Below are 26,175 nucleotides of genomic sequence, written 5' to 3'. Positions count from 1 at the left end.
GAGAATAAAAGCCCATTCTTTTCTCGTCCTCTGGGACCTCTATCAGGACCTGTTTAGTTAGCAGTACAGCAATCTCCAGTGCTTCCTGCTGTATCTGGGACTTCATGGAAGTCAATAGGAAGAGGTTCGGTGGATGCTGAACAAATTCTAGTTTTAGGCCCGATGAGACGATATCAATGGCCCATGGGTTTGATGTTACCTTCCCCCATTGGTGGCTGAATTTCAGTAGTCTGCCACCTACCGGTGTACTGGTATTAGCGGAACCTGTCTCCTTTGAATGGACGTTTTCCGAATAGAGTGCCCCTCTGTTTGGGGTCCTTATTTCCCCAGCGGTCCTGGGGTTTAAAGTCTTTCTTTTTGCCAAACGGCGGCTTTCTGTAGGCCCTCCTATTAAAGGAAATATACGGGTTAGGAAAACCTTTTTTTCTCTCTCCCGCTTTTGTTAAGATCTCGTCCAGTTCCGTGCCAAATAGGTACTTACCCTGGCAGGGTATAGCACACAGTTTAATTTTTGTTTTCATGTCTCCTTTACACCCCTTCAACCATAAGGCCCGCCGGCCTGCATTGGTTAGTCCTGCTGCTCTAGCAGATAAACGGAGAGAGTCCACTGAGGAATCGGAGAGGAAAGCCGCTACTCCTTTAATGAGGGGCATAGAGGACAGGAGTTTATTCCTGGCCACTCCGTTTTTAATATTGTCCTCTAGGTCATTCAGCCACACCAACATTGACCTTGCCGTGCACGTGGCTGCTATTGCGGGCTTAAAAGCTGCCGTACATGCTTCCCAGGATCGTTTAAGGAGTGTATCGGTCTTACGATCTAATGAGTCAGCCAAAGTTCCTGAATCCTCTACCGGCAGGGAGGATCTACGAGAGGTAGAGGCCACTGCTGCATCCACCTTGGGGGCTCTCGACCAAGCCGTCAATTCCTCATCGTCAAAAGGGTATTTACGCTTTGACGTTAAGGGGAGGAAGGTTCTCTGCCCCTGTTTTTCCCACTCCCTTTTTACTAGCTCCTTTATAGCTGGGACCACTGGGAATGCTCGGACCTTTCTACGGGAAATGCCTGCAAACATTATGTCTTGCGGAGTCTTGGGGTCCTTACTCTCTGTTAGCCCCATGGTATTTCGGATAGACCTGACCAAGTTACTGACGCTGTCTGTGGGAAAACACATCTGCTCCTCATCCTCTGAGGAAGGGTATTCCTGGGATTTATCAGAGTCTAGATCCCCGGTTTCTGACGGTGACTTTGACACCGGCGAAGCTCCTCCTCTCGGTGAACCTATTTCTCTCATGGAGGAGTGACCCCCCAGACTACTGGAGCTGCCTAAGGCCCGTAGCTCTTCTCTAATTATCGCTCGGATATCCTCTTTCTTCCGTGAGGATTCCTCCTCTAAGGCCTCCTCAATACACGACTGGCATAATCTTTTAGGGTGGCCGTCTGGGAGGGGCTGAGAACACAAGGCACACTCTCTATTTTTCGCCTTCTCCGTTTTTTTGGCCTAAAAAGGGGGGTATTGACCAGAAAAAAACTGACATCAGTTATTTATTCTGACTAAAAACACTCACCCATGAGTCTCGTCAGCAAACTACCGGCTGCGGGGTCCGCGACTCAGGCCTAGGCAAGGCGTGGGACGGTTTTTTCTCTTTACGTTTCTTCTCCAAGGGCTCATCTTGCCTGGAGGGTCCGCTAGATTCCTTCCTGGAGCTGCCACTTCTTCTGGTGCTACTGCTTCTCCTTGTAGTACCGCTTTGTCTGCTGCCATGTGGGGATTCCACTGGCTGACCTAACGGGAGCGAAGCTGGGTCATCTATGGATGACATGACTGCGCATTGGCGCTGCGTTGGTGGCTCCTTTTTATAGCCTTTGTTATTGATGTTTCCCTTTCCACCATTTTTTTTTTTCCTCTTTTTTTTTTTTTTTTCTTCTCTCCCTTCTGCGCATTCGCGGGCGTTTTTTCTCGATCGCCGCCTCCTGTCTTGACCCCGGAAGTCCTCATACCACTTCTGTGTTGCCTCCGCCTGGGAGCGCCGCTGGAAGAGCTGATACAGCTGCCGTCAGACGGTGACACCCACGCACCCGGCCGCAACCCCAAGCCGCAGGTATGATCCCCAGTAGCGCTTGCCTGGCACAATGCTCAGGCTCTTCTGCTTTGCTTCCTATCGGGGGGGGGAGGGGCGCGCAGCCGCCATCCCCAATATGCTCTAATGGCATTTGTAATGCGCTACCCCTTCCTGGGGGGGGATATACGCCATGTCCCCTCAGTGAGCCTTGGCACCTCTCTTACCTCCGGCCTCACCTGCATTACCAGCTCTGGGGGGGGGAATCACCTCTCCGCCCGACGCTGCCTTCAGTCCTGGGGCCCCTGCTGCTCATATTATGCACGCAGGCGACTACCAGACCAGGTATCCTCTTCTGCGGGTTCCTTTCCGGGAACAGGAAACCAAAACTGAGGGAGCGAGGGGGACCGCCCCATTTATCTCTCTGTAGGTTTCCTGTTCCGGGGGCGGATCCCCTCTCTCAGTGGGTGCTGTCGTGGCGAAGAGGAAAAAAAGCTTTCAAACAACCTCACCACCAGGTTTCATGTGTCACTGTTGCAATAATACTGAGAAAGCATCTGACTGGAAAGGAACCATGTGTGAAGGTGGGGGACAGGGGAGAGAAAATGATGCTGTATAAAAAACGCTGTAAAAATGCTGAAAGAAGTGACATGCTGCAGTTTTCAAAAACGCAGCAGTTTTTGCAAATCAGTCAGGAAAAAAAATGTGTGTGCAGGAGATTTCTGAAATCTCATAGCCTCTGCTGGTACTGTAATATGCAGCTGAAAATTTGCAATAAAAACGCAGCAAAAACGCAACGTGTGAACATGGCCTAGGCAGATTGTTTAACTCGGGCAAAATGGGCTAAAAAAGATTTACCTGACACTGAAAAGTCACTATCCTCCAATGCTATTATATTCCAGAACTGCCGTACAAGGTGTTCAGTGCTCAGAGAAATGGCCGAGGTAAGGAAGGCTGAAGCCCGACCACCACTGAGCAAGACACAGAAGGGGAAACCTCAAGACTGGTTTTTCAAAGGTTTTATTAACTGATGAGATAAAAATGACTCCTAACAGACCAGATGGATGGGGCTGTGGCTGGATCAGTAAGGCCATATTCATATGGTCAGTATTTTTCCCTCAGTATTTGTAAGCCAAAACCAGGAGTGGAACAATCAGAGGAAAAGTATAATAGAAACACGTCACCAATTCTGGATTTGTCACCATTCCTGGTTTTAGCTTACAGATACTGAGGTAAAATGCTGACCAAATACTGAGCATGTGAATGTGGCCTTACAGGCACAGCGACTCGGATACCAGCAGTGTAGAGGCGGGTCCAGTTATGGGCTAGTATTATTAAAGATGAGCTACTGGGAACTTTTTGGGCTGAAGATGACTCAAAATAAACTCCCAAACCTACTGCCAGTTTTTAGAAGACACCTTCTTCAAGCAGAAGTACAGGAAAAAGTCTGCATCTTTCAAGAAAACCGTGATATTTATGCAGAACAATGCTCCATCGCATGCATCAAAGTCTCCATTGCCAGCTTCCAGTAGTAGCCTTAAAGATGAAAGAACACCGGCTTGGCCCTGTCCTCATCTGACCTAAACCCGATTGAGAACTTGTGGATCTTTCTTAAAGTAGCACATCCATAAAGTGTTTTTTATTCACTATATGTGTACATGTAATGTGAGTGTATTAATATACTCAACCACTGCTGCTCTCTCCAGGGTCAAGCACTGCTCTGCTCCTCTTCTGTGATGTCGCCTCTCTGCAGGCAGTACTACGATGCTCTGCTCTGCGTGACACGGAAGTGGCTTTTACAACGCAAGTCTATGGAGCGGCAGACCCAGACCCCAAAGACTTGCATCGTAAAGGAAACCTCTGGTTCAGGCACAGAGAGCAGCAATTGTGGGGACGTCACTGAGAAGAGGAGCAGAAAGGCACTGAACACTAGAGGGAGCAGTAGGGGAGTGTATGTGTATATATATATATATATATATATATATACACACTCACTGGCCACTTTATTAGGTACACCTGTCCAACTGTGTGTTAAGACTTAATTTCTAATCAGCCAATCACATGGCGGCAACTCAGTGCATTTAGGCATGTAGACATGGTCAAGACAATCTCCTGCAGTTCAAACCGAGCATCAGTATGGGGAAGAAAGGTGATTTGAGTGCCTTTGAACGTGGCATGATTGTTGGTGCCAGAAGGGCTGGTCTGAGAATTTCAGAAACTGCTGATCTACTGGGATTTTCACGCACAACCATCTCTAGGGTTTACAGAGAATGGTCCGAAAAAGAAAAAAAATCCAGTGAGCGGCAGTTCTGTGGCCGGAAATGCCATGTTGATGCCAGAGGTCAGAGGAGAATGGGCAGACTGGTTCGAGCTGATAGAAAGGCAACAGTGACTCAAATTGCCACCCGTTACAACCAAGGTAGGCAGAAGAGCATCTCTGAACGCACAGTGCGTCGAACTTTGAGGCAGATGGGCTACAGCAGCAGAAGACCACACTGGGTACCACTCCTCTCAGCTAAGAACAGGAAACTGAGGCTACAATTTGCACAAGCTCATCGAAATTGGACAGTAGAAGATTGGAAAAACGTTGCCTGGTCTGATGAGTCTCGATTTCTGCTGCGACATTCGGATGGTAGGGTCAGAATTTGGCGTAAACAACATGAAAGCATGGATCCATCCTGCCTTGTATCAACGGTTCAGGCTGGTGGTGGTGGTGTCATGGTGTGGGGAATTTTTTCTGGGCACTCTTTGGGCCCCTTGGTACCAATTGAGCATCGTTGCAACGCCACAGCCTACCTGAGTATTGTTGCTGACCATGTCCATCCCTTTATGACCACAATGTACCCAACATCTGATGCCTACTTTCAGCAGGATAATGCGCCATGTCATAAAGCTCGAATCATCTCAGATTGGTTTCTTGAACATGACAATGAGTTTACTGTACTCAAATGGCCTCCTCAGTCACCAGATCTCAATCCAATAGAGCATCTTTGGGATGTGGTGGAACGGGAGATTCGCATCAGGGATGTGCAGCCGACAAATCTGCGCCAACTGTGTGATGCCATCATGTCAATATGGTCCAAAATCTCTGAGGAAGGCTTCCAGCACCTTGTTGAATCTCTGCCACGAAGAATTGAGGCAGTTCTGAAGGCAAAAGGGGGTCCAACCCCTTACTAGCATGGTGTACCTAATAAAGTGGCCAGTGAGTGTATATATACACACACACACACACAGATACACATTTCAAGGGAACCTGTCACCTCATTTTGCCACTATAACATACGGCCACTGTCTTTCAGGGCTTATCTACAGCATTCTATAATGCTGTAGATAAGCCCCCAATGTAACCTGAAAGAGAAGAAAAATAAGTTTTATTATACTCACCCAGGGGCGGTGTTGCAGGTCCGGCACCTCCCATCTTCATGCGATGACATCCTCCTCCTTCTGTCGTGGCTTCTGTGCAGGCGTACTTCTCTGCTCTTTTGAGGGCAAAGTAAAGTACTGCAGTGCACAGGCACTGGACCTCTCTGAACTTTCCCAGCGCCTGCGCACTGCAGTACTCTACTCTGCCCTCAACAGAGCAGATCAGTACGCCTGCACTCGATGTGAAGCAATCAGGATGACGACATCGCATGAAGATGGGAGGTGCTGGACAAGGACCTGCGACACCATCGGATCAGCCCGCCCCCCCGGGGGAGTATAATAAAACTTATTTTTCTTATCTTGCAGGTTAGACAGGGGGCTTATCTACAGCATTACAGAATTCTGCAGATAAACCTGAAAGGCAGTGGCCGCAGCTTATAGTGGCAAAACAAGGTGACAGGTTCCCTTTAATGAAGAAACAATGCGCGTGCTCCTTTAGGCTATGTGCCCACGTATGCAGAAATTTCCTGAGAAAAACCGGACTCCTTCCCAGGAAATCCGCATTTTTATTTTTCGCGTTTTTTTGTGCGTTTTTTTTCCGGAGCATCCACATTCTCATTGAATATAGTTTAAAATGCTTTTTTTCCCCGCAAAACTAACCCCTTCCCGACCAATGACGCCACAGAGGCGTCATGAATACCTGTGCCATTATGACCAGTGACGCCATGAGTTTAAAGCCCCCCTGCGGGTCGGGTGACCGGGGTCACTGAAAGAGATAGCAATTTCAGCCAACAGCACACAGAATGTTCACTAGGATGCACGTTCCAAGAGTCCCAGGACCCAATGAGGACCATAACTTACAGGAAAAATGAAAGCGGAACAGCATCCAATCCAGGTGAAGAAATAGTTTCTTTAATCAGCCATTAATACAACGTTTCGACCATATCGTGGTCTTTTTCAAGTACAATAAGTGACAAGTGGAGCGGGCTTAAATGGTGTGGACAAACCAATCACCTTCAAGGTAACGCCCATTAGATTATATCTACACAAAATCTTTAGTATAACACATCAGACAATTAAAAACATCAGTGCATAGTATAACATACAGATTACAGACATGCAGATATCATAATTATCAAAAACAGTGATGCAGAATCCAAATAAACAATGTTTTCAAGTGTGATCACCTAATCGCCATATAGCATAGTAATTTGATCAAATTATTAAAAAGGAAAGCGCTAAGGTGGATTTCCACGTTAGATATATTACAGCCTAAGGGGTTGAATGTGGACTATAATCTGCATATTTGTATTGCTTGAGGATTTCCCCCTATAATATGTTTCATTTTCTGTACATGTTAATTGGATGCTTTTGATTTATTTATTTTTTCTTTTGTTATAGTTTGGGAACGATTTGAGGACATGGGGACTGAATAGTCCTGAATATTGCATATATTCTTCTATTTTTAATTTTATTTTTCATGATGTGGTTTTTGAGGTTCGATCCCCAAGCGCTCTCTTCTCCCCTATATTATTGGGATATTGTGGTATTTATATATTATAGTGGTTTCACTATGATGGTGGTCTTATTAAAGGAATTGTGGTACAATTTTGAAATGTTAACGCTGCCTCTCTATATACCATGGATTTGGTTATTAGGCTAGGTGTCCTGCAGGACATGTTGACATTCTGTCGGCGTGTTGTGATCTGTTTATATGGCCTGTCATGTGACGTTTCCATGCGCCGATAGGTGCCGGCGTCCTGTTAGATATGCAGGTGCCGATAGCTTGGCCTAGGCTGGGATGACTGTGATGATGTGCGCCGTCGCTGTTTGATTGGGGGGGCGGACTCTGGCTGGTTGCGCCGGGCCTGGTGATATCGCGCATGCGCGGGATCCATGGTGCCGGTTCATCGCGAGATTTCGTCCCGTCCTTCTCTGTGGCACGCACATACAGCGCGTCATCCAGCGGCTGGTGGTGGCGTTTTCTTTCATAAATTTGCGTATCTATTATAGGCTGCCTCTTTTGGCGCAATCTCCTACCACACCATTATTGGTTCTTTGAGAATCATGTGTCTTTGGAAATGTATAATGTGGGGTGATTGGTGTCTTATTGCCATAGTGATTACTATGCTATATGGCGATTGGGTGATCACACTTGAAAACATTGTTTATTTGGATTCTGCATCACTGTTTTTGATTATTATGATATCTGCATGTCAGTAATCTATATGTTATCGTCTGATGTGTTATACTAAAGATTGTGTAAATATAATCTAATGGGCGTTACCTTGAAGGTGATTGGTTTGTCCACACCATTTAAGGCCGCTCCACTTGTCACTTATTGTACTTGAAAAAGACCACGACATGGTCGAAACGTTGCATTAATGGCTGATTAAAGAAACTATTTCTTCACCTGGATTGGATGCTGTTCAGCTTTCATTTTTCCGGGGTCATTGAAAGGTCACCCGACCCGCAGATACAGGCGGCTTTGTACTTTACGACAGGGGGGGTGGCTTCGCCCCCACATGGCTACGATCTCTCTGATTGGCTGTTAAAAGTGAAACAGCCAATCAGAGCGATAGTAATATTTCATCAATTAAATATTACTATCCAGCCATGGCTGATGCTGCAATAGCATCGGACATGGCTGGATATCGTGATCCGACCCCCCCACCCGGCTGGCAGCGGCGATCGGCAGCCGTCGCAATAATCTGCTCCCCCTCCGCTTCCCCCTGCGTTCTGATCGCCCCCTATAGCCCCCCAGTACCTCATGAGTCCCGGTACTTCCCGGTGTCCCGCAGTCTCCTCTCCATGTGAGCTGCCATCTTACAAAATGGCGGGCGCATGCGCAGCATGCCGCGAATCTGCCGGTTGGCAGATTCATTCTTTTTACAGGTACACTTTGATCACTGTGATAAACTATCACAGTGATCAAAATACAAAAAAAAGTAAATAAAGCCCCCCTTTATCACCCTGTTAGCTAGGGACATATAATAAAATAAAGAAAATATATTTATTTTTATTTTTCCTTTAGGGTTAGGGTTAGATTTGCAATTAGGGTTAAGATTAGGGTTAGGGGTGTGTTGGAGTTGGGATTAGGGTTAGGCTTGTGGTTAGGGTTATGGTTGGGATTAGGGTCGAGTTAGAATTGAGAGGGTTTCCACTATTTAGGCACACCAGGGGGTTTCCAAACGCGACATGGCGCCACTATTGATTCCAGCCAATTTTGCGCCCAAAAAGTCAAACAGTGCTCCCTCCCCATGTATCCAAACAGTGGTTTACCCCAACATATGGGGTATCAGCGTACTCAGGAAAAATTGCACAACAACTTTGGGGGTCTAATTTCTCCTGATACTCTTGGGAAAATAGAAAATTGGGGACTAAAAAATGATATTTGTGGAAAAAAAAAATATTTTTTATTTTCATGGCTCTGCGTTATAAACTTCTGTGAAGCAGTTGGTGGTTCAAAGAGCTCACCAAACATCTAGATAAGCTCCTTAGGGGGTCTAGTTTCCAAAATGGTGTCACTTGTGGGGGGTTTCCACTGTATAGGCACATCAGGGGCTCTGCAAATGCAACATGGAGTCCGATCTTAACTCCAGCCAATTCTGCGTTGAAAAAGTCAAACTGCGCTCTTTCCCTTCCGAGCTCTACCGTGTACCCAAACAGAGGTTTACCCCCACATATGGGGTACCAGCGTACTCAGGACAAACTGGACAACTTTTGGGGTCCAATTTCTCCTGTTTGAGGAAAAAAATGATTTTTTATTTTCACGGCTCTCTGCGTTATAAACTTCTGTGAAGCACTTTTGGAGTTCAAAGAGCTCACCACATATCTAGATAAGTTCCTTAGGGGGTCTAGTTTTCAAAATGGTGTCATTTGTGGGGGGTTTCCACTGTTTAGGCACATCAGAGGCTCTGCAAATGTAACATGACGCCCGCAGACCATTCCATCAAGTCGGCATTTTAAAACGTCACTACCTCCCTTCCGAGCCCCGACGTGTGCCCAAACAGTGGTTCTCCCCCACATATGGGGTACCAGCGTACTCAGGACAAACTAGACAACAACTTTTGGGGTCCAATTTCTCCTGTTACATTTGTAAAATAAAAAATTGCGGGCTAAAAAAAAAAAAAAATCATTTTTTGAGGAAAAAAATGATTTTTTTTATTTTCACGGCTCTGTGTTATAAACGTCTGTGAAGCACTTTGGGGTTCAAAGTGCTCACCACACATCTAGATAAGTTCCTTAGGGGGTCTAGTTTCCAAAATGGTGTCACTTGTGGGAGGTTTCCACTATTTAGGCACATCAGGGGCTCTCCAAACGTAACATGGTGTCCGATCTCAATTCCAGCCAATTCTGCGTTGAAAAAGTCAAACGGTGCTCTTTCCCTTCCAAGCTCTACCGTGCACCAAAACAGAGGTTTACCCCCACATATGGGGTATCAGCCTACTCCAGACAAATTGAACAACAACTTTTGGGGTCCATTTCCTCTTGCAACCCTTGGTAAAATAAAAAAAAAAAAAAAAAAATGGGGCAAAAGGGTCATTTTTGTGAAAAAAAATATGTTTTTTTATTTTTACGGCTCTATGTTATAAACTTCTCTGAAGCACTTGGGGGGTTCAAAGTGCTCACCACGCATCTAGACAAGTTCCTTGGGGGGGGGTCTAGTTTCCACAATGGGGTCACTTGTGGGGGGTTTCTACTGTTTAGACACATCAGGGGCTCTGCAAACGTAACATGACGCCCGCAGACCATTCCATCAATTCAAATATGTTTGATTTACTTGCGCTAAATAAATGTACCCAGGTTCAATAAAAGAATACAATGATGTCAACAAGTCCAGGAAAGCAAGCCGTTTCTGGCCCCCACAGCGCTCCTTAGCGCTTCTTTGCCTGTCACGTGACACATCACGTGACTGTGACGTCACGCAAGGTCCTGCAGCGTTTTTGGACCTTGCAGGCCTGCTCTTGAACGTGGCGTCTAACTCATACAGTCTGTCGCCACTCATTTCTAGTTGCACTCTAGTCACCGGCCGGGACAGCGGTAAGCATGGAGATTGAACTTTTTTTTCATTTGAGACAACAGCCACCGTTAGAACATCTTTGGAAAGGACCCTTCATTCATCTCACTCCTAAGGATCCCTCTCCAGGACTACCCTTTTTTTTATATTATCCAAGCACTATTCAAGGTAATTCAATCCCCCCCCTTTTTTGTTTATTACTATACTTGTTGACATCATTGTATTCTTTTATTGAACCTGGGTACATTTATTTAGCGCAAGTAAATCATACATATTTTTATTTTATATTCTTTTGGACAAATTGAGTTGTCTTTGTCCTTTCACTTGCAGCTTTGTACTATATTGGTTCGCGCTTAGCGCCGTTGGCTACATACATTTATCGAGTACATTCCATCAAATCGACATTTCAGAACGTCACTACTTCCCTTATGGGGTACCAGCGTACTCAGGACAAACTGGACAACAATTTTTAGGGTCCAATTTTTCCTGTTACCCTTGTGAAAATAGAAAATTGAGGGCTAAAAAGTCATTTTTTGAGGAAAAAAATGATTTTTTATTTTCACGGCTCGGCGTTATAAACTTCTGTGAAGCTCTTGGGGGTTCAAAGTGCTCACCACACATCTAGATAAGTTCCTTGGGTGGTCTAGTTTCCAAAATGGGGTCACTTGTGGGGGTACTCCATTGTTTAGGCACACAGGGGCTCTCCAAACACCACATGGTGTCCGCTAACGATTGGAGCCAATTTTCCATTCAAAAGTAAAATGGCGCTCCTTCTGGGCCCTGCTGTGTGCCCAAACAGTGGTTTATGACCACATATGAGGTATCTGTGTACTCAGGAGAAATTGCCCAACAAATTTTAGGATCCATTTTATCCTGTTGCCCACGTGAAAAAATTGATGCAAAAAAAAATTTTTGTTAGAAAATGTCCATTTTTCCCTTCCACATTGCTTTAGTCCCTGTGAAGCACCTGAAGGGTTAATAATCTTCTAGAATGTAGTTTTGAGTAGCTTGAGGGGTGCAGTTTTTAGAATGGTGTCACTTTTGGGTATTTTCTGCCATATAGACCCCTCAAAGTGACTTCAAATGTTAGGTGGTCCCTAACAAAAAAAAAGTGGTTTTGTAAATTTTGTTGTAAAAATGAGAAATCGCTGGTCAACTTTTAACCCTAAGGCTGTGTTCACACACAGCGTTTTTTTAGCGGTTTTTACAGCGGTTTTCACTATAAAACCGCTATAAAACCGCTAAAAATAAGGTGCACTGTCATTCCTATGCATTTTGCACTTTTTGTGCACATTGATGCGTTTTTTACCGCGAAAAAAACCGCATCGCGGTAAAAACCGCAGCATGCACATTAATTTTGCGGTTTTTTCTGCGGTTTAGGCTTCTCCCATGCTTTTAGAAACCGCTGCGGTAAAAAAATGCATCAAAAACGCATCAAAACCGCGCAAAAAACGCACAAAAACCGCCGCGGAAAAATAGGTGCGGTTTCTGGGAAGGGATTCAGGTTTTTGTGCAGAAATTTTCTGCAACGTGTGCACATACCCTTATAACTTCCTAACAAAAAAAAACGTTGCTTCCAAAATTGTGCTGATGTAAAGTAGACATGTGGGAAATATTATTTAATAACTATTTTGTGTCACATAACTCTCTGGTTTAACAGAATAAAAATTCAACATTTGAAAATTGCGAAATTTGCAAAATTTTCGCCAAGTTTCTGTTTTTTCCACAAATAAACGCAAAAATTATCGACCTAAATTTACCACTAACATGAAGCCCAATATGTCACAAAAAAAAAAATCTCAGAATCGCTAGGATGCGTTCCTGAGTTATTACCTCATAAAGGGACACAGGTCAGAATTGCAAAAAATGGCCTGGGTCATGAAGGGGTTAATGAACATGCTGCGTTTTATTTGCGGAAAAAAACGCATCATGTGCACAAAAATTGCAGAATGCATTATAAGAATGGGATGCTTAATGTATGAATTTTTTAAAGCATTTTTCCAGGGAAAAACACTTAAACGCAAAAAAAACCGCTTACGTGGGCACACAGCCTTAAACAGATGTACAGTGTCGGAGCAGTGCCTCGCTGCTCAGTGTGGGGCGGCCGTGGCTGGACAGAACAAGACACTGGCGACCTCGGCGGGAAAGTTACACCATTCTGTACACAGATATTCTCCTACTAGAACACGTCACCTTTCCTAACATTCAGCCTTCAGTACCGACAGCTCTGTGCGCCGGCAAGAACACTAAGGCTACTTTCACACTTCAGGTTTTCGGCGTCAGGCGCGATCCGGCGTCGTGCCGGAACGCCGGATCCGGCAAATGTTTAGTAAAACCGGATGTGACGGATCCGGTTTTCTGCCGGATCCGTCTTTTTCTTGACAGACAAAACCGGATCCGTCTCATCTGTTTTTCTATCCGTTTTTCGACGGATTACGCCGGATCCGGTTTTTAAAATTGACCCTTGTGGCCTTCCGAACGGGATTGGCTACTGGAAAACTATATATAGCATGTTCCTACAGCCCTTCTTTGACAGGTTGTAGAGGAGAAAGTGCAGGTTGGAGAGAAGATCAAGTTATTGGCGAAGATGGATGTTGTCATTGGAAATATTTTGAAGAATTTGGCGGATTTTATAGCGGAGGCGAATCGTTTGAGGGTGATTGTTCTGGAGAAGGAGAGAGCGAGACAGCAGCGCATCAGGCATCGTAGACGACGTTTGTGGATCCACCCCATCACAGCCAAGAGAATGACGCGTGGGGTCTATTCTACACTCTGCATGGACCTTCGACGAAACCCGGATAAATTTTATGGATATGTTAGGATGAAAATGGAGAATTTTGATTACTTGGTGCAGCGCAATGCACACCTCATAAGAAAAGCGGACACCTATTGCCGCTTCTCTGTTTCACCCACAGAGCGTCTGATGGTGACTTTAAGGTAAGCCACATTTATTGGATGTGATCGCATCAGAGCACACTTTCACTGCAATCTTGTTGGTGGTAGTTTGTATCTCCAAGTGTTATAGCTCAGTTTTGGTATGTAATGCAGTGATTTAAAACTAATTTATTGTTTTTTAATTCCCCACAGATTTCTTGCAACTGGAGAATCCCTTTTGTCACTGCATTTCCAGTACAGACTCGGGATTTCCACCATATCTGGAATAGTGAAGTACACATGCCGTGCACTGTGGGACTCCTTAGCTGAAGAGTTTTTACCAGCGCCCACAACAGAGAGGTGGATTGAAATTGCTGACAAGTTTCAACAGATATGTCAGTTTCCCAACTGCTTGGGCGCTGTGGACGGGAAACATATCCGCATTGTAAAGCCAGCCGGATCGGGATCGGAATATTTCAATTACAAGAAATATTTTTCAATTGTTCTCATGGCCATCGCTGACGCGGAATACAAATTTATTGCGGTTGATATTGGGGCCTATGGCGGCTCCAATGACTCTCAAGTTTTCAAACTGTCTGCCATGGGGCGTAAACTGTATGGAAACACCTTCCAGTTCCCACCGCCTATAACTCTGCCGCAAACATCTGGTCCACCTATGCCATTTGTCTGTGTAGGGGATGAAGCCTTCCAGCTGTCAGAACACCTTTTGAAACCGTACTCTAGCAGAGGATTGACAAGACCAAAACGCATTTTTAATTACCGCCTCACAAGAGCAAGAAGAATGGTTGAATGTACCTTTGGTATTCTGACAGCCAAATGGCGGGTCCTATTGACTGCGATCAACCTCAAGACAGAAACTGTGGACGAGGTGATCAAAGCTTGCGTGGTACTCCACAATTTTGTTATCTGCAAGGAACCCATTTCCACTGAGGACACCTCTGAAGAAACCACCTTGCAAGATTACCATGACATTACCACTAGAAGTTCTGTGACGGTTTCAGTAATGAGGGACAATTTTGCACTATACTTTATGTCACCTCAAGGCAGAGTACACTGGCAGGATGACAGAGTGTGAAAGATTTGTGCCCAACCTAACTTGTGTACCTTCTGTACCAACAGTATATATACCTTTGCCAACCAAAGTTGGCTATCTTGTCATGGTCTTACTATTTTTAGCTTTAGGCCACAGGTGTGTACCTGGTTGTGTTTTATGCAAAGTATTTCACCTTTTAACAAAAGTTGTGTACATTGTTAGGAAATAACCAACAATAAACACAACTTTTTAGGTGAAATACTTTGCTTCAAACACAACCAGGAACACAACTGTGGCAAAAAGCTAAAATTTACCCACAGTTATATACCTAGTTTTGAATACCATTTCACCTTTTAAATACCCTGTATTTAACCTTTTTCGCCGCAGAAAGAAATGACAGACAACCAGTCTAAAATAATTTAACTTTTATTGAAAAATGGTTTTTTAGTAAACTTTTTTTAAAATTTTAATAAACTTGTTTAATAAAACTTTGAAACTATAAAACTGGTCATTTTTATTTAAATACACACATTATAAATCTGTGTAGTGTGTGGTGGAAATACTGCTGTAGGGGCTGCGGGACACTTCGACACTGGGAGTGTGGAGAGAGGACTGGGATCGTGGTGGGGAAGGAACAGTTAGAGGTGAAGGTGTGGAAAAAACTACAGAATGGGTGGACATGTGGGAAGCAGAAGAGGTGGTGGGTGGTGGAGTGGAGGGTTGGGCAGGGACTGTAGGAGCAGATGATGTTGATGGCAAGTTGTATGGGGAAGGAGTTTGGTACGGGGCAGGTTGCTGGAAGTGGGGAGATGTCTGGTACTGGGGAGGTTGCTGGTACTGGGGAGGTGGATGGTGCTGGGGAGGTGGATGGTGCTGGGGAGGTGGATGGTATGTAATAGGAGGGGGAGGATGGAAAGTGGCTGGAGGGGGTGTAGATGTAATAGGAGGGGGAGGATGGAAAGTGGCTGGAGGGGGTGCAGGTGGAGGAACTACTGTGGTGGGAGGAGGAGGTTGGGAGGTAACTTGCTGGAGAGCAGCGTGGCATGAATGCATTACATGCATCTGCTGGGCAGGAGAGAGCGTTTCCATGCGCTCCACAACAGACCTGAAAAAGGTGTGGTTTGGCGAAGATCTTGCTTCTGAATGCATGGTTTGCAGAAGTGTCTTCACCTCCAGAATGCTGGAGTTGATCTGCTGAAAGCCTGCGGAGATTTGCTCTGACAAGACTTTTAGACAGTTCTGTAAAGATGCATTCAGATGCAAGAACTCTGGCGCATAAGTCTTTTCCTGACCCCTCTGCCGCCCAGTACCCGCAGGTGTACTAGAGGTGGCAGGGGCAGAAGGGTGGGGTAAAGGGAAAGCGATCTCCTCACCAGCAGCTTCATGTAATGTAGGCGGCCACGATGCTCCTGTGCTGGTGGATGGGACTGATGGGTCGAAGTCTCCCTCGGTGCCGGTCTCCTCAGGGATCGCCTCAGAAGGGTCCAATCGTGCAGGCTCCCGAGTGCTGCTCACCGTGCTGTGGAATAAAGAGAAAAAAAAACAATTAAAATAGTGACATGGTATGGCCCTGGCTGAAAAAAAAAAGTTACATCTAAACATTTTTTTGTCACATGTGGTGTGTAATATTTACCTTCTGGTGAGCATTGTCTCCCGGAGGAACGACAGGGCTCGTGCGTACTTGTACTTGCTCCTGCGTCCTCCAGATCCACTCGGGGCCCGCATCTCTTTATTGAACTCCTTCTTGAAACGATCCCTCACAGACCGCCACCGCTTCACAATTCTCTCCCCTGAAACGAGAAAGGACAAAGTGGTTAGTATACAACATCAGTGTTTCCCAAACTCCAGTCCTCATGGTCCCCAGGGGTCATGTTTTCAGGATTTCCAAAGTAAATAGAAATCCTGAACACATGATCCGTGGGGACCACGAGGACTGGAGTTCGGGAAACACAGGTTTAAATCAAGCAACCGGTACTGTATATACTTACGCTCTTTAATCTGGGCCCGAGCTTTTAGGTCCTCCCAGCGGTCCACAAGGAGCGAACAGATTTCCTCCCAGAGTCGTCGGGTAACGATCAGGTCAGCGTGGCGTCGGTCAGCCATATTCCAGAGCGGCTCCCTTTCTCTGACGAGATCGATGAGGCGGTCCACATCAATCCCTCCATCCTCACCGTCAGAGTCGGGAGCATGTTGTGAAGGCTGTTAAAGAAAAAGACAAAAATAACATAATTAGCCTCCACAAAAGAAATGAAATAAAAAGTGCAAAAAAAACAAAGCAAAAATATTTATACTTACACGCTGGTGACCGCCGCGTTGCTGTCGCCGACGACCCTGGGAGGCACTGCGAGGACCTCTTGGCCGAGCACCAGATTGGGAAGACTAGAGAAGAAAACAAAAAATGTTATGTCTTTGGATGTAGGCATTTGTTTGCTGTGTGTGGTCTGCAGAACATTGTTTTCTATGTGTTGTGTGTAGTGTGATGTTGTGTTTCTGCGTTTGATGCAAAAAACTTACCAATTGTGAGCCCACTCCAAGTGTCTGTCCACCCCTTCCTTCTTCTTCTGGGAGCTCCTCTTCATCTTGTGATTCCTGTTTTGAAATAAAAGGCAATGAATACACATATATTACAGAGATGATGGATTTTGGAAATAAAAACTTACCGTCAAACGCTGACGATGCGAGGGAGGGCTCCCAGAAGATGTGCTGTCTTCCTCATGGCCAGACTCCATGGCTGTGGGTGGTGTTTCTGCTGCTGCCATTGCTGCTGCTGCATCTCTTGGGCGGCTGTTGAATAAAGAGAAACAAAGGGCCAATGAATATCTTGATATTCCATAGCCCTAGTTTGGAGGAATGGGGGATTTGATAATTACCGTCTCTCATCTGCTGCTGGACTCCCCTCCCGTTGTTCAGCATGCTGCTCCATTTGGGGTGGTGCTGATGGTGGTGCTGCTGCTGCAGATGTCTGCTGCCTTCTCCTGCTCCTGGTTCTTGGCTTGGGTGGCATGTTGGGTGTGGCTGAGGGTCCCATTGTCTTGCTTTTATATATGTCCTGTGGGCAGAGCTACTGAGCATGCTCAGACCAAAAAAACCGGATCCGGATCCGGTGCATTGCGGCGCTCATAGGCTTTCATTGTATGAAAAAGCCGGACACGCCGGATCCGGCGTGTCCGGCTTTTTCGACGGATACAAAAAACGTTACAGTCACCGTTTTTTCCAGACGCCGGATCGCGTCACATTGCCGGATCCGGCGAAAATCGGATGAAACGCATGGCCATCCGGCTCTAATGCAAGTCAATGGGGGGGAACCGGATCCGGCATTGCATTTCGACGGATCCGGTTTTAGTCAAAAGCACCGGATCGCGCCTGAAGCAGAAAACCTGATGTGTGAAAGAGGCCTAAAACTAATCAGAACTACAAACGGCCTCACTGCTGTGCACAGGGCAGTGACAGGCGCCATTCGCAGTCAGACGCACCGCGGACCTGACACCAGCCGGCACTGCTGCCTGAGAATGGAGAGAGGCTATGTATAGCTCCGGGCCGGAGAGCGCACATGGCAGCTGCTTCTTATCTGGGACTTGCAGTGCTGCCACCTCAGCGTCCCTCACACTACACGGGGTACTCTGCAGTCACCCGCTGCCAGTGCAGCGTTATAGTCGGGCCGTCCTCACTAAAATCCTCTACACACCACCACCCACCTGCAGAGAAACTTCTCACAGCAGATCCTAACGAGCGACAGGACCTTTCATGATGTCACGACCACGTGTCAGTCACGTGTGGGGAGGAGTCATGCACTCGGCGTGCCGCACTGCCATGATTCTGAGAAATATGTGTGCAGAAGCAGCGTTGTGCGTACCGTGCGCGTGCACCAGAGGCACAGCTGTGCGTACACCAGAAGCAGCGCTGTGTGTGCCGTGCACCAGAGGCAGAGCTGTGCGTACGGTGTGTGTGCACCAGAGGCAGAGCTGTGCGTACACTAGAAGCAGCACTGCGTGCTGTGCACCAGAGGCAGAGCTGTGCCTACCGTGTGTGCCGTGCACTAGAGGCAGAGCTGTGCTTACCGTGCACCAGAGGCAGAGCTGTGCGTACACCAGAAGCAACGCTGTGCATACCGTGTGTGCTGTGCACCAGAGGCAGAGCTGTGCGTACCGTGCACCAGAGGCAGAGCTGTGCGTACACCAGAAGCAACGCTGTGCATACCGTGTGTGCTGTGCACCAGAGGCAGAGCTGTGGTACACCAGAAGCAGCGCTGTGTGTGCCGTGCACCAGAGGCAGAACTGTGCGTACGGTGTGTGTGCACCAGAGGCAGAGCTGTGCGTATGGTGTGCATGCACCAGAGGCAGAGCTGTGCGTACACCAGAAGCAGCGCTGTGCGTACCGTGTGTGCCATGCACCAGAGGCAGAGCTGTGCGTACCGTGCACCAGAGGCAGAGCTGTGCGTACACCAGAAGCAACGCTGTGCATACCGTGTGTGCTGTGCACCAGAGGCAGAGCTGTGGTACACCAGAAGCAGCGCTGTGTGTGCCGTGCACCAGAGGCAGAACTGTGCGTACGGTGTGTGTGCACCAGAGGCAGAGCTGTGCGTATGGTGTGCATGCACCAGAGGCAGAGCTGTGCGTACACCAGAAGCAGCGCTGTGCGTACCGTGTGTGCCATGCACCAGAGGCAGAGCTGTGCGTACCGTGCACGTGCACCAGAGGCAGAGCTGTGCGTACACCAGAAGCAACGCTGTGCATACCGTGTGTGCTGTGCACCAGAGGCAGAGCTGTGGTACACCAGAAGCAGCGCTGTGTGTGCCGTGCACCAGAGGCAGAACTGTGCGTACGGTGTGTGTGCACCAGAGGCAGAGCCGTGCGTATGGTGTGCATGCACCAGAGGCAGAGCTGTGCGTACACCAGAAGCAGCGCTGTGCGTACCGTGTGTGCCGTGCACCAGAGGCAGAACTGTGCGTACGGTGTGTGTGCACCAGAGGCAGAGCTGTGCGTACGGTGTGCGTACACCAGAAGCAGCGCTGTGCGTACCGTGTGTGCGTGCACCAGAAGCAGCGCTGTGCGTACCGTGTGTGCCGTGCACCAGAGGCAGAACTGTGCGTACGGTGTGTGTGCACCAGAGGCAGAGCTGTGCGTACGGTGTGCATGCACCAGAGGCAGAACTGTGCGTACACCAGAAGCAGCGCTGTGCGTACCGTGTGTGCGTGCACCAGAAGCAGCGCTGTGCGTACCGTGTGTGCCGTGCACCAGAGGCAGAGCTGTACGTACACCAGAAGCAGCGCTGTGCGTACCGTGTGTGCCGTACACCAGAAGCAGCGCTGTGTGTGCCGTGCAACAGAAGCAGTGCTGTGTGTGCCGTACACCAGAAGCAGCGCTGTGCATACCGTGTGTGCCGTGCACCAGAAGCAGCACTGTGTGTACCGTGTGTGCCGTGCACCAGAGGCAGAACTGTGCGTACAGTGTGTGTGCACCAGAGGTAGAGCTGTGCGTACACTAGAAGCAGCACTGTGTGTTATGCATCAGAGGCAGAGCTGTGCCTACCGTGTGTGCCGTACACCAGAAGCAGCACTGTGCGTGCCATGCACCATAGGCAGAGCTGTACGTACCGTGTGTGCCGTACACCAGAAGCAGCGCTGTGTGTGCCGTGCACCAGAGGCAGAGCTGTGCGTACTGTATGTGCAGTACACCAGAAGCAGCGCTGTGTGTGCCGTGCACCAGAGGCAGAGCTGTGCGTACACCAGAAGCAGCGCTGTGCGTGCCGTGCACCAGAAGCAGCGCTGTGCGTGCGGTGCACCAGAAGCAGCAATGTGTGGGCCGTGCACCAGAGGCAGAGCTGTGCGTACGGTGTGTGTGCACCAGAGGCAGAGCTGTGCGTACACTAGAAGCAGCACTGCGTGCTGTGCACCAGAGGCAGAGCTGTGCCTACCGTGTGTGCCGTACACCAGAAGCAGCACTGTGCGTGCCATGCACCAGAGGCAGAGCTGTACGTACCGTGTGTGCTGTACACCAGAAGCAGCGCTGTGTGTACTGTGTGTGCTGTGCACCAGAGGCAGAGCTGTGCGTACGGTGTGTGTGCACCAGAGGCAGAGCTGTGCGTACACTAGAAGCAGCACTGCGTGCTGTGCACCAGAGGCAGAGCTGTGCCTACCGTGTGTGCCGTACACCAGAAGCAGCACTGTGCGTGCCATGCACCAGAGGCAGAGCTGTACGTACCGTGTGTGCCGTACACCAGAAGCAGCGCTGTGTGTGCCGTGCACCAGAGGCAGAGCTGTGCGTACACCAGAAGCAGCACTGTGCGTGCCATGCACCAGAGGCAGAGCTGTGCCTACCGTGTGTGCCGTACACCAGAAGCAGCACTGTGCGTACTGTGTGTGCCGTGCACCAGAGGCAGAGCTGTGCATGCACCAAAGGCAGAGCTGTGCGTACGGTGTGTGTGCACCAGAGACAGAGCTGTGCGTACACTAGAAGCAGCACTGTGCGTGCCATGCACCAGAGGCAGAGCTGTACGTACCGTGTGTGCCGTACACCAGAAGCAGCGCTGTGCGTGCACCAGCGGCAGAGCTGTGTGTACCGTGCGCGTGCACCAGAGGTAGAGCTGTGCGTACCGTGCGTGTGCACCAGAGGTAGAGCTGTGCGTACCGTGCGTGTGCAACAAAGGCAGAGCTGTGCGTAACCCATACAGACGATATTTTCTAAGGACACATTAGAAATGCATAAGTCATTATGATAATAAGTTAGGGTTGCGTATCGCACTAAATATAATAAACTGTGATCGCAACCCGGAGTCCACCGTGCAGAGATGGCAAACTGCTGCTCGGTAATGGCAGACACTAAGTGAACACCGGCGGAGTAACCGCTGACCCTGTGTGCACAGGAGCGAACTCTGTTACAGCACAGAGCCACACAAAAAGATGCCGAAGCCTGCTTCCTCACAGGCTACAGTTTAGGCCTGTTTCACACTTCAGTTTTTTGTGTCAGTTAAAATCCTCTAAAATGGCGGAAAGCGGATCCGTTGCTAAACTGATGTGAACGGATTCCAGAGAGAGAATTTTTTCTGGCCGCCGGAGATGATTTCAGGGTTAAATTTCCGGCTGACTTCTTTCCTCCGGGCATGCGCACTATAAAATACGGATCCTGCAGCACAAAAAAACGTTGCATGGTCTGTCCTGGCATGTCCGCGGACACAAAAAATTTGGCGGATCCGCAAAAAAGCGGATCCAACGGATGGCCATCCGTCAAGATCTGCCAGTAATGCAACTCAGTGGGAAAAAAAACGGATCCGCAAAACAAAATGGCGGATTTTGACTGATAGTCACAAACAGAAGTGTGAAACAGGCCTGGCCAGCAGCAAAAGACTGCAGAATCTAAGTCCTTCCGTCTTTCCACTGAGCATGCTCATGGGACGATTCCCCATTGGGGATCGGGAGTCACATGCTCAGGTCCTTCTCCAGTTCTGATTGGTCCATCAGGAGGATCTGGAAGGTTCCGGAAGGTCTCGGCTATAAAAGACTTGCATGGCCGCTCTGCCATGCGCTAGTATAGAGTCTAGTTGCTATATGTGTGGATGATGACGGATGCATGTACTTGGTGAATGACTTATTAAGATTCCCCTCCCTTGGATACTATGCATGTGGTTAGGGTATCAGTATTAGAGTCAGCGCCAGTCAGTGGCTAAAGCTAGGCCACAGTGCACATCAGTCCACAGCACTAGCGTCCGATGGTGTCGCCTACTACAGGGCACTATCGTACTGCGGCAGTCAACGTGTTAGTGGCAGTTGCGTCGCCACACGCTCAGTAGGTCTAGAAGGACGCCGGCCCGTGTCCTTGGGTCTGAGTCCTGTGACTATATACTGAGCGTTCATCTCCCCGAGCTCTGTGAGCTTGAACAGGCTCGGTATTTGTGTTTAGCGGTTTGGCTGCTCTGTGAAGCAACAGAGTTCGCCTTGTGCACACCGGGTGATGTTTAACCCGTGTGTGTTCCGCCATTATACCGCCATATTGAGTGTCCGCCATTATCTAGCAGCAGTGTATCACCACTGCACGGTGGACCCCGGGCTGCAAACGCACCTACTATTATTTTATAATTTGGTGCGTTCCGCCAGCCCTAACATACTAGCGCCAGGGTTTGGCTAGTGATGGCGGATGAACAGCAACTACTGCAGCGCAGCTGGGGGGGCAGGTTGGCGGCTCTCGAGCGTTCAACCTCACGTGTTCCCACTTCCATCCCTGCACCAATGTTATCCCACCTCCCGCTGCCCGAGAAGTTCTCGGGTGATAGGGCCTCCTGCAGGGGTTTCGTGAGCCAGTGTGCTAGTAAGCTAGAGCTGCTGGCTGCATGATTTCCTTCTGAGCAGGCTAAGGTCGGATTCATCATTTCCCTTCTGGCTGGCAGGGCTCTGGAGTGGGCCACCCCACTGTGGGAGCGTGGTGACCCCGAGGTTCAGGGAACCCCTCAGTTTCTAGGCTCTCTGAAGCAGGTCTTTCTGGGACCATTGGTCTCACACGATACCATGCTCCAGCTATTGGCTCTGACACAGGGTTCGTCCCTGGTCAACTAGTATGCCATTCGTTTTCGGACACTGGCTTCCTAGTTGGAGTGGTCAGATAAGACTCTGATACCAATCTTTTGGAGGGGTTTGGCTGACCACGTTAAGGAAGCTCTGGCTACTCGGGAGGTTCCCGGTACTCTGGAGGAGCTCATTACCATCTCCACACGTATTACTCTCCGCTTCTTAGATTGAGGTTTGGAGCGCTCCCAGTCCAGACAGAGGTTTAGGTTGGCTTCAACTTTCTCTAAACCTCTGGAGCTACCCGATCGAGCGTCCGAGTCGTCGGTGGTTATGGAGGTGCCTCGCACGAGCTCTAAGTTCCGCCCAGCTCGAACCTCCATAGCTCACTCCCACTGCCGACAGTCTGGTCACTTTGCCAATAGGTGCCCACAGCGCTTGGAGAAATGCCCGCGTCTAGTGGCAACAGCAGGAGAATTACAAGACACCACACCATTTTCCTCCAAGCTAATCTTCAAGGGGGTGCTGGAGTTCGGCTCCTCTACTCTGGCGGTGGAGGTTTGCGTAGACTCTGGAGCGGAGGGTAATTTTATATCCCCAGCCTTCGCTCTCCAGCATTCAATCCCCTTGGTTATGCTACCTCAGCCGGTCACCATCAGAGTGGTGAACGGTTCGACATCACCCTCGCAGATTACCCATCAGACTGCTCCATTAAGACTCTCACTGTCTCCGTCCCATCACGAGACAGTGTCCCTCCTTATTATGCCCGAGGGTATCGATCAGGTTCTGGGAGTTCCCTGGTTGCGTTGCCATTCTCCCCATATTGAGATGTCCTCGGGGAAAATTCTTAGTTGGAGTAAGTCCTGTGAGGGTAGATATCTGAGCAAATGCGTTCAGGTTGCCTCAACTGCGGCCCCCGCAGATCTCTCTTCGCTCCCTAAACACTATCAGCAGTACGCAGATGTGTTCTCCAAGAGAGCGGCAGAGACTCTCCCACCGCACCGCCACTACGACTGTCCTATAGACCTCTTGCCTGGTGCAGAGCCTCCCTGGGGTCGTGTGTATCCCCGTCTCTCCCGGAGATGGAGGCCATGTCAACAATACATTAAGGAGAATCTGGCCAGGGGATTTATTAGGAAGTTGGTGTCACCAGCAGGGGCGGGATTCTTCTTTGTGCAGAAGAGCGGTGAATTGCAGCCTTGCATCGATTACAGGGGTCTTAACGCCATCACCGTTAAGAAAAAGTACCCTCTGCCCCTGATATCGGAGCTGTTCTATAGGTTGCGGGGAGCAAGAGTATTTACCAAACTCGATCTGCGGGGAGCCTACAACCTGATATGCATATGTGAGGAAGACGAGTGGAAGACGGCTTTTAATACCAGGGATGGCCATTATGAGTATCTGGTCATGCCCTTTGGTCTATGTAATGCCCCAGCCGTCTTTCAAGACTTCGTAAAAAATATCTTTCGAGATATGCTTTCCTCTTCGGCGGTGGTCTATCTGGCTGATATTCTCATCTCTCCAGATTTGAAGTCCCACCGGAGAGAGGTTTGCAAAGTCTTCGATCTACAGGCAAACGCCCTGTATGCCAAGTTGAAGAAGTGCATGTTTGAGCAGGAGTCGTTGCCTTTCCTGGGCTATATCATCTCGGCACAAGGGTTGGCCATGGATCATGCCAAACTGCAGACGGTAATGGATTGGCAGGAGCCTCACTCCCTTAAAGCGGTGCAGCGCTTTATGGGATTTATTAACTTACCGCCAATTCATCCCGCACTTCTCAACTTTGGTAGCTCCCTTGGTTGCCCTCACCAAGAAGGGAGCGAATCCTAAAGTGTGGTCTGAGGAGGTGTCTAAGGCCTTCCACTCCATCAAGTCTCATTTCTCTAGTGCGCCCATTTTACATCGCCCCAATGTGGATAAGCCGTTTATTTTAGAGATGGATGCCTCGTCCGTCGGTGCTAGAGCAGTCCTGTTTCAAAAGGATGCTCAAGGTCGGAAGCATCCTTTGCTTCTTTAGAAAGACCTTTTCACCGGCGGAGAGGAACTATTCCATTGGGGACAGGGAGTTGCTAGCCATGAAATTGGCCTTTTCTGAATGGAGACACCTCCTGGAGGGGGCTCGCTACCCCTTCAAAGTTTACACCGACCGCAAAAATTTGGTCTATCTCCAAACTGCCCAGCGGTTAAATTCTCGCCAAGCTCAATGGTCTCTATTCTTCTTCCGGTTCCACTTCACCCTACATTTCCTTTCCGGTGAGAGAAATGTCCGAGCCGACGTGCTCTCCCGCTCCGTGGTATCAGTGGAGGAGGAAGAGGAGGAGCCTCGGTTAATCGTACCATTGGAGAGTCTGAGGACAGTGGCTCCGGTCGCCCTTGAGTCTGTACCCCCGGGCAAGACTTTTGTGCCTGCCCGTTTGCGTCCGGAGATCCTCTCTTGGGCTCACGCATCCAGGGTGGGTGGACACTTGGGTACTAAGCGGACAGTTGAGCTTCTGGCAAGGACGTACTGGTGGCCGCATATGGCTTGTGACGTCAAAGACTACATACAGGCGTGCGTCTCCTGCGCCAAGAATAAGCCTTCCCGGCAACGTCCTGCTGGGTTACTCTACCCCTTACCGGTGGCGGACAGGCCCTGGGAGATGGTTGGCATGGACTTTGTGGTGGGTCTACCCAAGTCCAGTGGCAGCACAGTTATTTGGGTTGTCATCGACCATTTTTCTAAAATGGTGCACTTGGTGCCTCTCGGCTACCTTCCGCACAGGGTTTAGTAGTGTTGTTCATCAAACACGTTTTCCATTTACACGGCATGCCTGACAAGATTGTCAGTGGCCAGGGTCCCCAGTTTACGTCTCGCTTCTGGTGATAGCTCTGTCGCTTGCTCATTATTGAACTGAATCTCTCCTCGGCCTATCATCCCGAGATGAACCGGTTGGTAGAGAGGGCCAACCAGATCCTGGTCACATACAGTATCTCCGACATTTTGTCTCAGCCAGGCAGGATGACTGGGCATCTTTGTTGCCATGGGCAGAGTTCGCCTTGAACAACACTGTGGCCGATTCCACCAGCCAGACGCCATTCCTCCTTAACTACGGCCAGCATCCTTGTGTCCCCGTGCCCATACCCGTGTCATCCACTTACTCTAGGGTGGCAGACTGGGCGGTGGAAGCACGTGATATTTGGGACCGCGCCCAGGATGCCATTCGGGCCTCTAAGGAGAGAATGAGGTCCTCCGTAGATTCACATCGGCGTCCTGCTCCAACCGCCCGTAACATCAGGCTGCGAGTCGAGTCCACTAAGTTTGCTCCTCGCTAC

The 26,175-nt window shown here is 48.8% G+C and overlaps 1 protein-coding gene across 1 annotated transcript in view; it reads right to left on the bottom strand.

Annotated features, from left to right (window-relative positions):
- ESD (esterase D) overlaps positions 1–18,182 on the bottom strand; it is a 73,339-nt gene extending 55,157 nt beyond the window's left edge. Inside the window, exon 1 of the mRNA XM_073580253.1 lies at positions 18,065–18,182. The gene's annotated coding sequence lies outside the window, so the exon portion shown is untranslated. The remainder of the gene's footprint in view (positions 1–18,064) is intronic.
- Between the last annotated feature and the right edge of the window lie 7,993 nt (positions 18,183–26,175).

The sequence above is a fragment of the Dendrobates tinctorius genome, unplaced genomic scaffold (genome assembly GCF_039654945.1).
Source record: "Dendrobates tinctorius isolate UK_male_01 unplaced genomic scaffold, ASM3965494v1 ptg000064l, whole genome shotgun sequence".
NCBI classification, from domain to species: Eukaryota; Metazoa; Chordata; class Amphibia; order Anura; family Dendrobatidae; genus Dendrobates; species Dendrobates tinctorius.
The sequence above is the reverse complement of the archived record's forward strand: the minus strand, read 5'-3'. Positions and strand labels throughout refer to the sequence as shown.